Below are 12,355 nucleotides of genomic sequence, written 5' to 3' on the forward strand. Positions count from 1 at the left end.
AGGCTCGTAATGCGGACTGACTCATTCCACAGTCCCTAATACATAATTCTTACTTTGTAGGCAGCATTAAATATTTCCAACGAGGCAATGTTCAGGAAAGCCGAATGGCCTCCGAGTAGGTCTTTGCCTCGGCGAATGTAGCAACAGGAAATACGTTTCAAGAGAAAGGATCAGCTGGTACAGTTTATGCAAGAGTAACAAGTCTATGACGTAACAGACACAGATGCATCACGTATAACACAAAATACAAAAAGGGAATAGTAACAATCAGCTTATAATATAGCAAAAGGAACAATCGCAGAATACAATTTATATTCTGCGGCAGTGAAACATCAGAGAAAATACTGCGCATAGCCTAGCGAGCTTAAAAAAAATATTCGCAATGCCCACCGCACTGCTCGCATGTGTCCTTTTCCGCACAAACCAGGAAGATATATTGCTACAAGCTCTTTAGAACTGCCTTGGATTTTTTTTTGTACCGAGCTTGGTGTTGTATCAGAGATATTTTAACGCGATAGCGTTAAATGCTCCGTTCGCTAGATAATCCGGTGTCGGCGTTATTCTTGTGAATGAAAAATCACGGGCATTGCTCCGGCGGGTGGTTCCCAGAGAGCAACCTAGAAAGCCGGTGGGCCGCCTAGGTCACGTGACCTTGCGGTGTCATCCCAACCTCCCGCAATCTGCCCACCGTGTCAGCAAACGGCAGTTAGCAAACTGCCCAACGTGGCAGGTGGCAGTTTAATTATTGGTCCCTCGGGATAGAGCAACCTCGGCTGCATAAGGCTCGCCGCTAGGAGCACCCGCCATCGCAGGGCAGTGGCCCATCGCTTACCGGCTGCATCACTGCGCCAGGAGGGGTACGTTGGCTCTTAGGGGTCTATGAATGTAACGTAGAAAATGACCTCCATATATGTGAATTAACCCATTACGCTATCGCGTCAAACCCTTAAGGCGGAGCTTAAGTTACGCCTCCAATTTTTCCCTCCGTATTGCGGCTGCTGTTCCAACGTCGCAGATTCCGGCTGGATGGGCGCCAACGCGGTTGTTCTGGGCATGAGCGGCGGTAGGACCGCGGTGGTGTGCTACTGGAACTCGTCCGACTTCCTGAAGGCCGCGTCCAATGACCTGGGCAAGCTGTGCGCCCACTGTTGCACACACCTCGTCTGCATGGGTGCGCGCGTGGACTATAACGGACTTCGACAGCAGTTCCAGGAGGACGACACCGGTATACGCATACCCATTTTCTGCGCCTGCGCGGAAGCAGGCACAGCGATACTTCGGTTCAGTGCCACAAACTACGAAGTGGCGAGTGGCAATACAACTGCGGGGCCCCTCGGCAACTCAAAACTATTTGACTTCATACCGTTTATGTAGCTCATGTCTCAACGATGACAAGAATCAGTGATGGCTGTTTTATTTAGGCAGTTTTAAGTACCGTGATTTCCATGGTGCATGGTCTCTTCCCATAATGGCTGCTCTTGAAGGTCGGAGTGCCAGATCTTCCTACATATATTCTTGTGACAAAACTATGTATCTTACTTGACAGTGCCGGCTTGTAAAGGACGAGAGCTCGCTACGTCTTAAAACACAGCGAGTGGACTCAGTAAAGTGCGCATTCTCAATTCAGTCCAGGTTTATTTTCCAGCCGTAAATGGATAGTTTCCTTGTTATGCATGAAATGCATGCTTTGAAGCACAGGTACAGCACTGTCTACGATGGGTTATGGATGAATGGATGGATGATGGTGTTAGCCGCATAACTGAAATCGCTCTCGAACCGGTCATGCCACACTACACCACAAAACACTTCTGTTCCCGACATCGTTGCATCGCGTAAGGAGCCAGAGACACACCACTCATGATAAGCGCTGACGAGTTAGCGACACAGGCCCTTAAGCTTACTTTGTTTCGAGTCAAACTGACGCTCATTCACGGTTCTCACACCGATGGAAGCAGTCATAACATCTGCGACTCTGCTTTCGCGTGATAGCCCACGCCCCGAACCACCCAATTTCCGCCGCCCTCGCTCTTTTTTTACAGGCGTCCCGCGTCTGTTCGCTGTTTAGCCTCAAGCTGGGGCGCCTACATACGCAATCTTGACTTGCTCGGCTACTGATCCGGGGTACCCGGGCTTGAACCCGACCGAGAGGCCGTGTTTCTATGGAGCCGAAACGCAAAGGCGCCCGTGTGCTGTGCGATGTCAGTGCACATTAAAGATCCCCAAGTGGTATAAATTATTCCGGAGCCCTCCACTACGGCACCTCTTTCTTCCTTTCTTCTCTCAGCACCTTCTTTTTCTCGATGCTTACGGTGCGGTTCAGGTGTCCGCCGAAATGTGAGACAGGTACTGCGCCATTTTCCTTTCCCCAGCAACCAATTTTCAATTTCAGCCACTTCCACGCCCCTGGGCGTCGTGGCTTACCAGTGATGAGGAGATAGAATCACTGTGCCATACGGGGTCACTGGCAACCCAATCTTCGCAGTGATCGCATGCGAAGGCCTCGAAGTCCCGCATGGCACCCTTCCACTAGCGGCGCGGCGGTTCCGTTCATTTGCAGACGAAAAGTTTTGCAAGGTTCGCGTCATGTCCTCTTTCCGGTTCACGCGCGGTTTTCGGGCGATGCTTGCCCAAGTCTGCCGAGAAGAGGCGCTAAATCATTCCCTGCTAACGATAGGGATGTGTTTATACATATGAAGAACTTCGCAGCCGGCGCGTTGATCCGCAGGGCTCATGTGCGTCCGCGACATGAACGCCCTGAAGACGCGTCACCCACAGCTTAAGCTGGAGCTCTCTGTGCGGCTCGTGGGCTCCGGCCCGTAGAACCTGACCGAGGGCACCGATGCGGCCTCGAGGTGCGTCCTGCTTGCCGACAGCGTAGCCTACTGGCTCGGAGAGGTCTACTTCGATGGCTTCGAGCTGGACTGGAGCCGGCTGCCGGCGGACCTCAACCCCGTCTACGTCGACCTCGTCAGGGTGCGCTCCGCTAGTGGGCCCACTAAACATCAACATCAACATGATCCATAGTTTTGGTGCAGTACGGCTGTGATCAGGTGGGTGCTGGTGGTTGATTACGGCAGCGCCCACCAGCACACACCACTCCCTGGCGCACCTCTCAGCTTCGCTGTAGTTCACAATAGTACTGGTGGGAGCGCTTTGAGCGCTCCAGATTTTCGAAAGGGTCGAACGTTGGTCAAAACTTTTGAACAGAGCGCCGAGGCCACTTGCGCTTTTGAAATTCTAGGAATTGGCAGAGCTGCACTAGTAGCCCTCCTTACATTGCCATAACACTCCCTGCATTGTCACACTAACAGGCTCATGAGAATCGGCCGACGCCATTGAGTGAAAGGGTCTCTTTTGAGGGGAAAAGGTCGCTTCTTTCTTGAGTTGTATCCAACCATAGTTCACATGATTAACCCGTTTTCTGATTACCGCCAGCACTCACATTTCTATGCTGCATTGTCTGTCTTTAAACAAATTAGCGACAGGCTAACCTGAAACATCCGGTAGACACCCGTATCCATTCCAACAGACTGAGTGTAGACTTTAGTCAATTGAAATGCACATGCAAGCCGTTGATATTCCTCTCTTTTGGACCTCTGCGGACTTACTGCACCGCATTTTCTGGTTTAAAACTTACACTGTACTGTATTAGTCACGCCGCTGCGATAAACTTCAGCTTACCTTCTTTATTATTAAGTTTGATTGGTAACGTATTGACGACTTCATTAATGTTCCCGCACTCCCTGCTACTGCTCAGGCGTCATATAGCCAAAGCGAACGTCACTACAGCACATTCTTCATGGGCGTGTTGACATTTGTGTACCTTCGCTGTTTTGTAGGAAACACGCAAAAAGACCTTCATTATACCGCAGAAGAGAAGCACAATGTAAACCGTGCAAACTATGAGCTCACCTCGCGCAACATGCGCACACATGTAAAACAAATCTGCACACGGCGCCACGTCGTAAACACAGTTCGCTCCTACAAAGAAATGGAAAGCCATGAAAGCGCTCTAAATGGTGTTCATCGTTAAAAGCACACTGTTAAGAAATGTTCAAAAAGAACGTCATTGAAATGGTTGTATAGAATTATCTCCTTTCAATATTTTTTTTTGCTCAGAACTTAGTGACCTGAGACTAATAAGCACGTAACAATCCCTTTCTCTATATGCTAAGCGCTGATTTTGTTTGTGCAGGTGATGCGTATCGCAACAAAGATCCGCCTGCTGACGCTTGTCCGTATCAGCCTGAAGTGGGGACCTTCATACAATGTGGAAGCCCTGCCTGCATAGGTATATTGCAACGTAACCTAACCTAGCATAAGGTATCGTGCAAACGCGCTAACACCAGCTTGTTTCGTTGAAGCTGCTTATGTGTCCAGCAGCCACCGACAGTTCCGCTATCCTGATAGTAACTTAATGGAATGGCATTAGGCTGCCCCTTCTACAGTCCTGTCACTCTTAAGTTCTCTTTCTACCCCCTGCCTCAACCCAGTTCGGTCCAGGCATACCTGACTGGCTTCTTCTCTTGAAAAAGTATCGGGTCGGCCTGGTGGGGCCGGCCAGGCACAATATGAACGCCTGATTTGGGCTCTGAAAGTTTTACACTACTACTACTACTACTACTACTAATACCACTAATGGTACGGTAAGGTGCGGTGTATGGCATATGCAATGGATAGCAGGTTATGGTATACTACGGCATGGTGTATGGCGTGGCGTATGGTATGGCATGGCATGGCATGGTATGGTATGGTATGTTATGGTATGGCCCGGTAAGGTATGGCACGGTACGGTATGGTAAGTTGACCTGTAGAGTCGGTGTGGACGTCATGAGTTTCAACGGAGTAGCGGGAAAATTTTTGAATTCAGTTCTCCCGGTCATAAGTTCTTTTTCCTGCCGGATAAGCGTTAACATTCACAAAAGAGTGCGAGAAAAATGGGATGCAGCAGTCCTCAGCACCCCTTTATCTTTCTCCTGAGATTTCTTCTCGGCGCTTTTTCTTGAGATGCAAAGTTACACTGTGACCTGCATTTTCACCTGTATGTGGAAAGAATTGGGTAACAAGGCGCCCGCGTTGTTTTAGTATGTTGCTTAAAGACAATATTATCTAAATCGACCTGAGCTCTGTATGGGGACTTGTGGACGTGCTCCTGGTATGCTATCTGTAGTCACGTACGTTACCCTGAAGGGCTATTCTCATTAAACAGGGCGACTGATGTTCGTCTTGGTCATCGTTATCGCTTTTTTGTTTCTGTATTTTTCTGTTGTCTTGGCTTTGCTAGTTCATTTCTCATCACTCTGGTGCACGAAATGCGGTCTGCTGTTGTAAAGGCCGGGCCACACGTATTCTATAAACGCAGAAATCACGAAAGTGTATAATGTTTGTTGCTTGGCAGAGTATGCATGCTTCCAATAACTCTGAATGGAGGCTTATTGTGGCTTCCGTGTTCTGAAAGCTATAGGCGCCTATAAGTGGATGAAAGTAAGAGATACAAGGTTCCTTTACAAGGCTGCGCTCTCTGATTTATTTAACCAGAGGAGTTTTTTTTTCAAAGACCCCACAATCTTAATCTTATCACACGATGTTATTTCAACCCGAGAACTTAAGCAAGGAATTAAAGTTCTCCCAGTGAAGACGTCCGGGCGTAACGACAGGAGTTTGAAGCTTGAATTCATTCCCTTGTGTCTTTAAGTTAAACTAATATGCGACTTCTCGTCACCACTGCCTTCATTAGGGGCAAATTTGAAATAGGGTCATCGCCCTTCCTAGGTGCGATATTTTTTAGGGGCAATCCCTATGTGGGGACCCAACTTTTTCGTCAAAGAAACATCGAAAAAAAATGGTGCCGATACTACTACCTCTCCAACGATTACACATTAATCTCCCTTTCCCCCACCCACGGCTTTGGTGTATTGCGTGTCGGTACAGTGCTGCTAAACCGCCTAACAGACGTCGTTGTTGCGCTATTCCTTGTAGCACGAGTAACCTGCTGATTGTCCACGCGTACTCGATGGAAGACACTCCCAGGACGGCCGTCCCACCAATCATCTTCAAAGAGAACCTGGTAGACGGTATTGTTTTCAGCTCCGCAAGAGGCTTTCTATGGGTGGTCATCAATGGCTAGAGCGAAAGCAGCACCGAGAACGTTTCACTGAATTGGGGTAATTATGACTCATTGTTATAGGAAGGAAGTAGTCGCTATCCTCGGTTGGGCGGACGCGGTTGTCTCTTCTTTCCTTCTGTCCTCACAACTCTCTTCTGTCTACGCGTGCTCTAAACACGAAAAGAGTACAAATTGAGTAAGCTGTTCTCTACGACAATCCCTTTACGGGAGACGGTATGTTCCCCGAGCCCCTGGATAAGTTTCCACCTCGAAAAATGAGGAATACTTAAGGTTGGCGATGCAAACAATTTCCTCTCCTCAAAAAATGCGAATTTCTATCAGTTAAGAATATTTTAACCGAGGTTTCAACCTCCTCTTTTTGCTAACCTCAGGACCTCTGGTGCCGCGTTTAAAAACCTCCTCCCATTGTGTACTGCGTCAAAATTCTACGCTTTGCACAGGGACTATATCACCGTTGTCTACGCAGTATATTTAGTGATCGACATCTACTGCGGAACATGGCCAGAATATCTTGCTCCCAAAACATTTGTGCCCTAGAAAAAGAAATGGTAATGAAAATTGGTTCTGGGGGAAATTAAATTGCGCAGTATCTGTGTCTAATCTCGGCGGACACCTGAACCGCGCCATAAGAGAAGCGGTAAAGGAGAGACTGACCGAAGAAAGGAAGGAAAAGGTGTGGTAGTGGAGGGCTCCGGAATAATTTCGACCACCTAGGATCTTTAATGTTCACTTACATCGCGTTTGCCTCGCCGCGATGGCTCTGTGGTTAGAGCGCTCGGCTACTGATCGGGAGTTCCCGGGTCCGAACCCGACCGCGGCGGTCACGTTTCGATGGAGGCGAGGCGCAAAAGCACCCGTGTGCTGTGCGATTTCAGTGCACGTTAAAGATAATTCCCAGGTGTTCGAAATTATTCTGGAGCCCTCCACTACGGCACCGCTTTCTTCCTTTCTTCTTTCACTCCCTCCTTTATCCCTTCTCTTACAGTGCGGTTCAGGTGTCCGCCCATATGTGAGACAGATACGGCGCCATTTCCTATCCCCAAAAACCAATTTCAATTTTTGCGCATTTCGTCTCTATCTAAACGCGGCCGCTGCGATCGGGTTCAAACCCGGGCCAATTTTCACTTCCATATAAGATTATTCGTGCTTAGGGTGCGGCAGACATAATGGCCCAGTTGGTGCCATTCGACTAGCAGCCGATATAGGCAGCTATAGGAAGAAGAGCACCTTTAGCGGAATTAATGTTCGAGACATATCTCAGTCTCGAACAAAAATTCAGCGCGCAGTGCTAGGCTGGCCATAAAGCCCAATGATCCAGTTCTGATCATATGAAGAAAAGAAAGATCATGGGTCTGTCGACTGGTTCCAACTGGGCCACTAGCACTGCTGCAACATTGCAGCCGGGCGGCCGGCAAGAAATCGAAGCAGCCACTGCGCAATACAGTCTAACCGTCAGAGGCATCTCTGGGAGTCCAATGTGCGCCCTACCATACTGCAGTGCCAGAATGACCACAGGCGAAAGATAGAATAGGCTTCAACTGTTTTCTGTTCGCGCTATATACCTTCCAAGCGACACTAACCGATTAGTCGAGGAACAAATTTTGTTTTAGCTGTTGAGGCCGGATTACCGGTTTCACATGGATTATTAATGCGTTTCTGCAAGCGCAAATGGCGACTGATGTCTGTCTGCATAGTAAGTGGCAGGTGGCCCACCCGCCACATCGCTTAGCCCAGGAATTCTGTACAAGCGCCGGTTTTCAGGATTGCACTTACGTATTCCCGCCCCGGTGGTTCTGTGGATATAGTGCCCGGCTAATGAGCCGGATTACCCGGGTACGGACCAGACCGCGGCGGCCGCATTTCGATGGAGAAGAGACGCAAAGGCGCCTGCGTGCTGTGCGATTGCGGTGCACGTTAAAGATACTCAGGTGGTCGAAAATATTCCGGAGCCCTCCACTACGGCACCTCTTTCTTCCTTTCTTCTTTCACTCCTACTTTTATCCCTTCCCTTACAGCGTGGTTGCGGTGTCCACCGAGACATGCGATACAATTACTGCGCCATTTCATTTACTCAAAGACCAATTTTCAATTTTACCCGCTCTCTGATCCAACGTAGCATGTATGACTCACAGGTGGAGGCGTGCGAGGCGTTCCTCAGCGAGCTACGCTTCCGGCAACGCGTAGCCCTGGCGCTGTTAGGCTACGCAACAGTGGGCGCTACGAGCTGCGAGCCGCCGTCCGTGGACCCGCGCCCCCGGGACCGTTCACCAACTTGCGCGGGCTGCTCGCCTATTTCGAGGTGCTTATGTCGCGTCTTTTCTACGCAGCCACCCATCCTGGTCGTCGCCATGGCCACTAATCGCTTCTCCGCACGTGTCACAATACCGCCGCCAACTGCACTTATCATCGTTAGATATACAGCTGAACCTCGTTATAACGAAGTGGTTCTTTATAGTCCATATTGACCGAGCTTCGAAGGAGAATCGTCAATGCTTAGTATTGTTCAATTTTTCGTTATAAACCGCTTCGTCATAATGAGATTCGACTGTCACTTTCTAAAATGGCCGCAGAGGATCTGTGTCCGGGAGGGTTTCGTTGCGCCCGGTGTATAATTCGGCTAAGATGCGTGAGCAACGGTAGTTTTCCTTGCACTGTTAATTCTAAGGCTCATTTCGCCTGCTTTATCAAAGTCACTTATCTTCACGCTGTAGAGAGTATAGGAGAGGTGACTATGTTAAAGCGTGGTCGTTGCTTATGCTGCCATGCCTGCTTAGCCACATTTTCCGTACGGTTGGAATAGCCGTAGTTAGCGTGCTTACCGTACGGCACGGTGCTAAACACTGTATTACCAGACGCAACCGTAATAAACGTGCTACTGTTACACACACTCACGGCGCTTTTGCACAATGTCTATGCACACAAGATGCTCACTGACCACGTGCATGCGGTGCACGCGTGCGCAGATATGCCTCGAATTCAGCTCCCACCTTTGGGTGTCGCTGTATAACAAGGAGGCCGACTGCAAGATCGCCGTAAACCGGGACAAAGGACAGTGGATTGGCTACGACAAGGCCACATTCGCTAAAAGGTCGGTGCGCGTATCCTAGCTCGCAACATTTGTGATTTGCGAAGGGTCGCACTCAATTAATCTACTGCTTGCCTGTAAAACATATCCGTGAAGAATGCTTTCAAAATCAGGGCGGCGCATGCATCAGCAAAATGCGGCGTGGTGGCTAGCACTCACGTCACAGGTAGTGGCCGCCGTTCTTGAGACTACGTGTACAACGAAAACCTACACATTTCTTCCCTTATCGTTACCTGCATTCTGTAAGCTACACCCCGTGCTCTTTAGCTGTGCCTTGTTATTGTAGCATGCGAAGTTCCGCAACGCAGAATGAGGGCCATAAAGCTTTCGCGGACGTATGTTCGAGCAGCTGTTCAGGAGTGGAATTTACCTCACGCACTTATGCTATAGGGCTAAGCTCGATATAGACAGAGTTATATTGTCACGTCGTCTCCCACATGATGAATGCATTGCTGACACGTTGATGCCGCATCACATAACTGAGAGCTCCAGTGACTGTGCAGCGTTCACGGCTTGAAGGTACGTTTCTGAGTTATATGAACTTTAAAGTCCTAAATCTGTTCTATCAGCAAAGAAAATAAGAAAACTGAGGTGGCAACACAAATAAAATCAACATATTACCTCCCAGAGAGGAAATACAAGCGAGGTTGATTAAGACTTCAGCAAAAAGTCTTCGCGCCTTCGAAATTAATAACAGAAGCCAGTATTGAGCTTCCCCTGGCTAAAAGCTTCTTACAGTTCTGGTTGTGGCTCAGTTGTCTTGTTTGCGTCTCATTTTTTGCTGATAGTATATGGGCTACGAGGGACACTGTAGTGGAGGGCTCCATAGATTTAGGCACCCTGGGGTTCTTTAACGTAGCCCCAAGTCGCGCAGCACACGGTTTACAGCGAGAGCTGTCAGGAAGAAGTCCACCAAAAGACATGACGTCGTGCGCCGTCCACATCGTTCAGCACTGCGGAAGGAAGAGGGCAAACCACCTTCCGCGCTCGGCGCGGCCCGCGAGACGCGCCTTGGAAGTTACGGGAGAGGAGAAACGGCGCGTTAAGAACAAGCACTTCGGAAGATAGGAGCGAGTAGGAGAGCGCTGTTGCCACTACACGGGCGTGTAACAGACATGACACATTTGCAATCATTACAGCGACCGCAGGGGTGTGCTGTTCGTCCCGGACGAACCGGTGTTAATGTGACACGAGGTAAACGCACGGGTCTTTCGATAGCGCATTCAAAGGAGCTTTCGGCGTGTAAAAAACACTTCATGACAAATGAAGATGTTATGCACACGTTAACTTGTACTAGTTAAACCATTTAAAAAATATTGCCGTTTACGCTGAGCTGCGAAAATTTGGACACATAATCATTATAAGTTGTGACAATGTGAGAACATAAGAACCTCACTGTGAGGTGCCATGCACGACTTTGCACCTGCCAGCCGTGGCATATGACAAGGCTCTTCCCATAGCAGCCACTTTGCTGACTGTCTCCTCTCCCCTGGAAGAGGAAAAGATGATGCTCATTTCTCCACTGCCGTCTGCCAACAGTGGCAGGTCGCAGCTGTCTCTTCTATTTTCTAGGTAGGTGGCTCTAGTATATGCTAAGGTGCCACTTTTTACATTGCTGGCCGCAAGATGTGACACCACTGGTGAGTGCGGGGACATGGTACTCTTATGCTATCTATAAAAACCCTAAACGCATTGGTAACTAACCTTTGCACATGACCAGTAAAACTACGCGGAGCACCACATGCGCGAAACGCGGCTAACAGCTGCCACAGAGTTTTGCGTTTTTCACCTTCATTTAAATGCGGTCGACGCGGCCGGGATTCAAGGTCGCGACCTTGGGCTCAGCAGCCGAGGCAAAATCGAGTGAGCCGTCAGAAGGATAAGCCTTCCGGGTTTGTGGTGTTTACGCCTGCTAGGCAGTTAATAGTTGAATACCGCGCAGGTGCTGTTCGCCAAGCGAATGCGTATAGGCGGTATCGCGGTGGTGAATGTTGACATGGACGATTACAACGGAGACTACGGCCAGCGCAATGTGCTGCTGGGACAGCTGCACAATGCGCTCAACGAACTGGACCGGCCCATCAAGAGGCTATTGGCGACCCTCAGCCTGCCTGAGTCAGCGTCGTCGTCAACGACCGCCGCGTCCAGGAGGACTGCTGCTATGGCGAGCATCTAGATGATTCCGGTTAGGCCTAGCGGACACATGACAATCGGTGGGTTCAGAAACCGCGAGAAAAGTTCACTCTGCGCAAGGATTCATTTGACTGCGTAGGGCCTCGATTACTTCGTGGGCCCAGATTGAATGAATGCCACGTGGATGAAAAAAGAAAAAAATACGTTTTACATTGAAGCCAAGATGCATGTCGGTCTTTGTAGTATGCTGGCGTGTTTGAATATATCCCGAGATGATTCATGCAGCGAAAGCTGTCTGAGCAGATGGACAAAGAGAGTTTACACCCCGCACATTATAATAAAGAGGACTTTTCTTCACTGACGGCGGACGAGAAACGTCTGCTAGCAGATGGGGGAAGGCTACTGGCCACTGTTTTATTATGCGCCCAAAATAGACAGTTGGTGGTGAGGCAGCTGTATTGGTGTACTCCAGACTGTTTTTACCATGTGGGGTTTTGCAATGTGCACAGAAATATAAGAACACAGGTGCTTTTAAAGCGATAGCTTTAGAAAGTTCATGTGGCAGAACATTCGGCGCCGATGTCGGCCACAGTAAGCAAAAAATCCCCAGAGAAGCAACCTAGAAGATGGGTGGGCCAGCTAAGTCATGTCACCTTGCGTTGTCATCACAACGTGCCCACAGGACTGTGCGCAAACTGTCCACCGTGGCAGTTATAATAATGAATGTTCGAGAGAGGTTGCTGAGGAGAGCAGCCTGGATCGCACATGTCCCACCAGTGGCAGCATCGGCCATCACAGTTTAGTGGCGCATTGCGTCACCACAGCACAACTGCGCCAGGAGCGGTATGAGGACTCCCAGGGTTCTATGAATACTAAGTACAGGATGCCTAGTTCTGTATATATGGCGCATTAACCCATTAGCTTGCGCATTATACCCTTAAGGTGAAGCTTAAGTGCCCCCCTGTTTTTGAATTTATTTTGCCTCATTTGAAATATGGTTATTGCAGCTG

General features: G+C 49.2%; 1 pseudogene; it reads left to right on the forward strand.

Moving 5' to 3' along the window:
- The first annotated feature begins 1,026 nt into the window (after nt 1-1,026).
- On the forward strand, nt 1,027-11,388 carry LOC144122449 (uncharacterized; annotated as a pseudogene).
- Nucleotides 11,389-12,355: the final 967 nt, after the last annotated feature.

The sequence above is a fragment of the Amblyomma americanum genome, chromosome 1, assembly GCF_052857255.1.
Source record: "Amblyomma americanum isolate KBUSLIRL-KWMA chromosome 1, ASM5285725v1, whole genome shotgun sequence".
Classification (NCBI taxonomy): domain Eukaryota; kingdom Metazoa; phylum Arthropoda; class Arachnida; order Ixodida; family Ixodidae; genus Amblyomma; species Amblyomma americanum.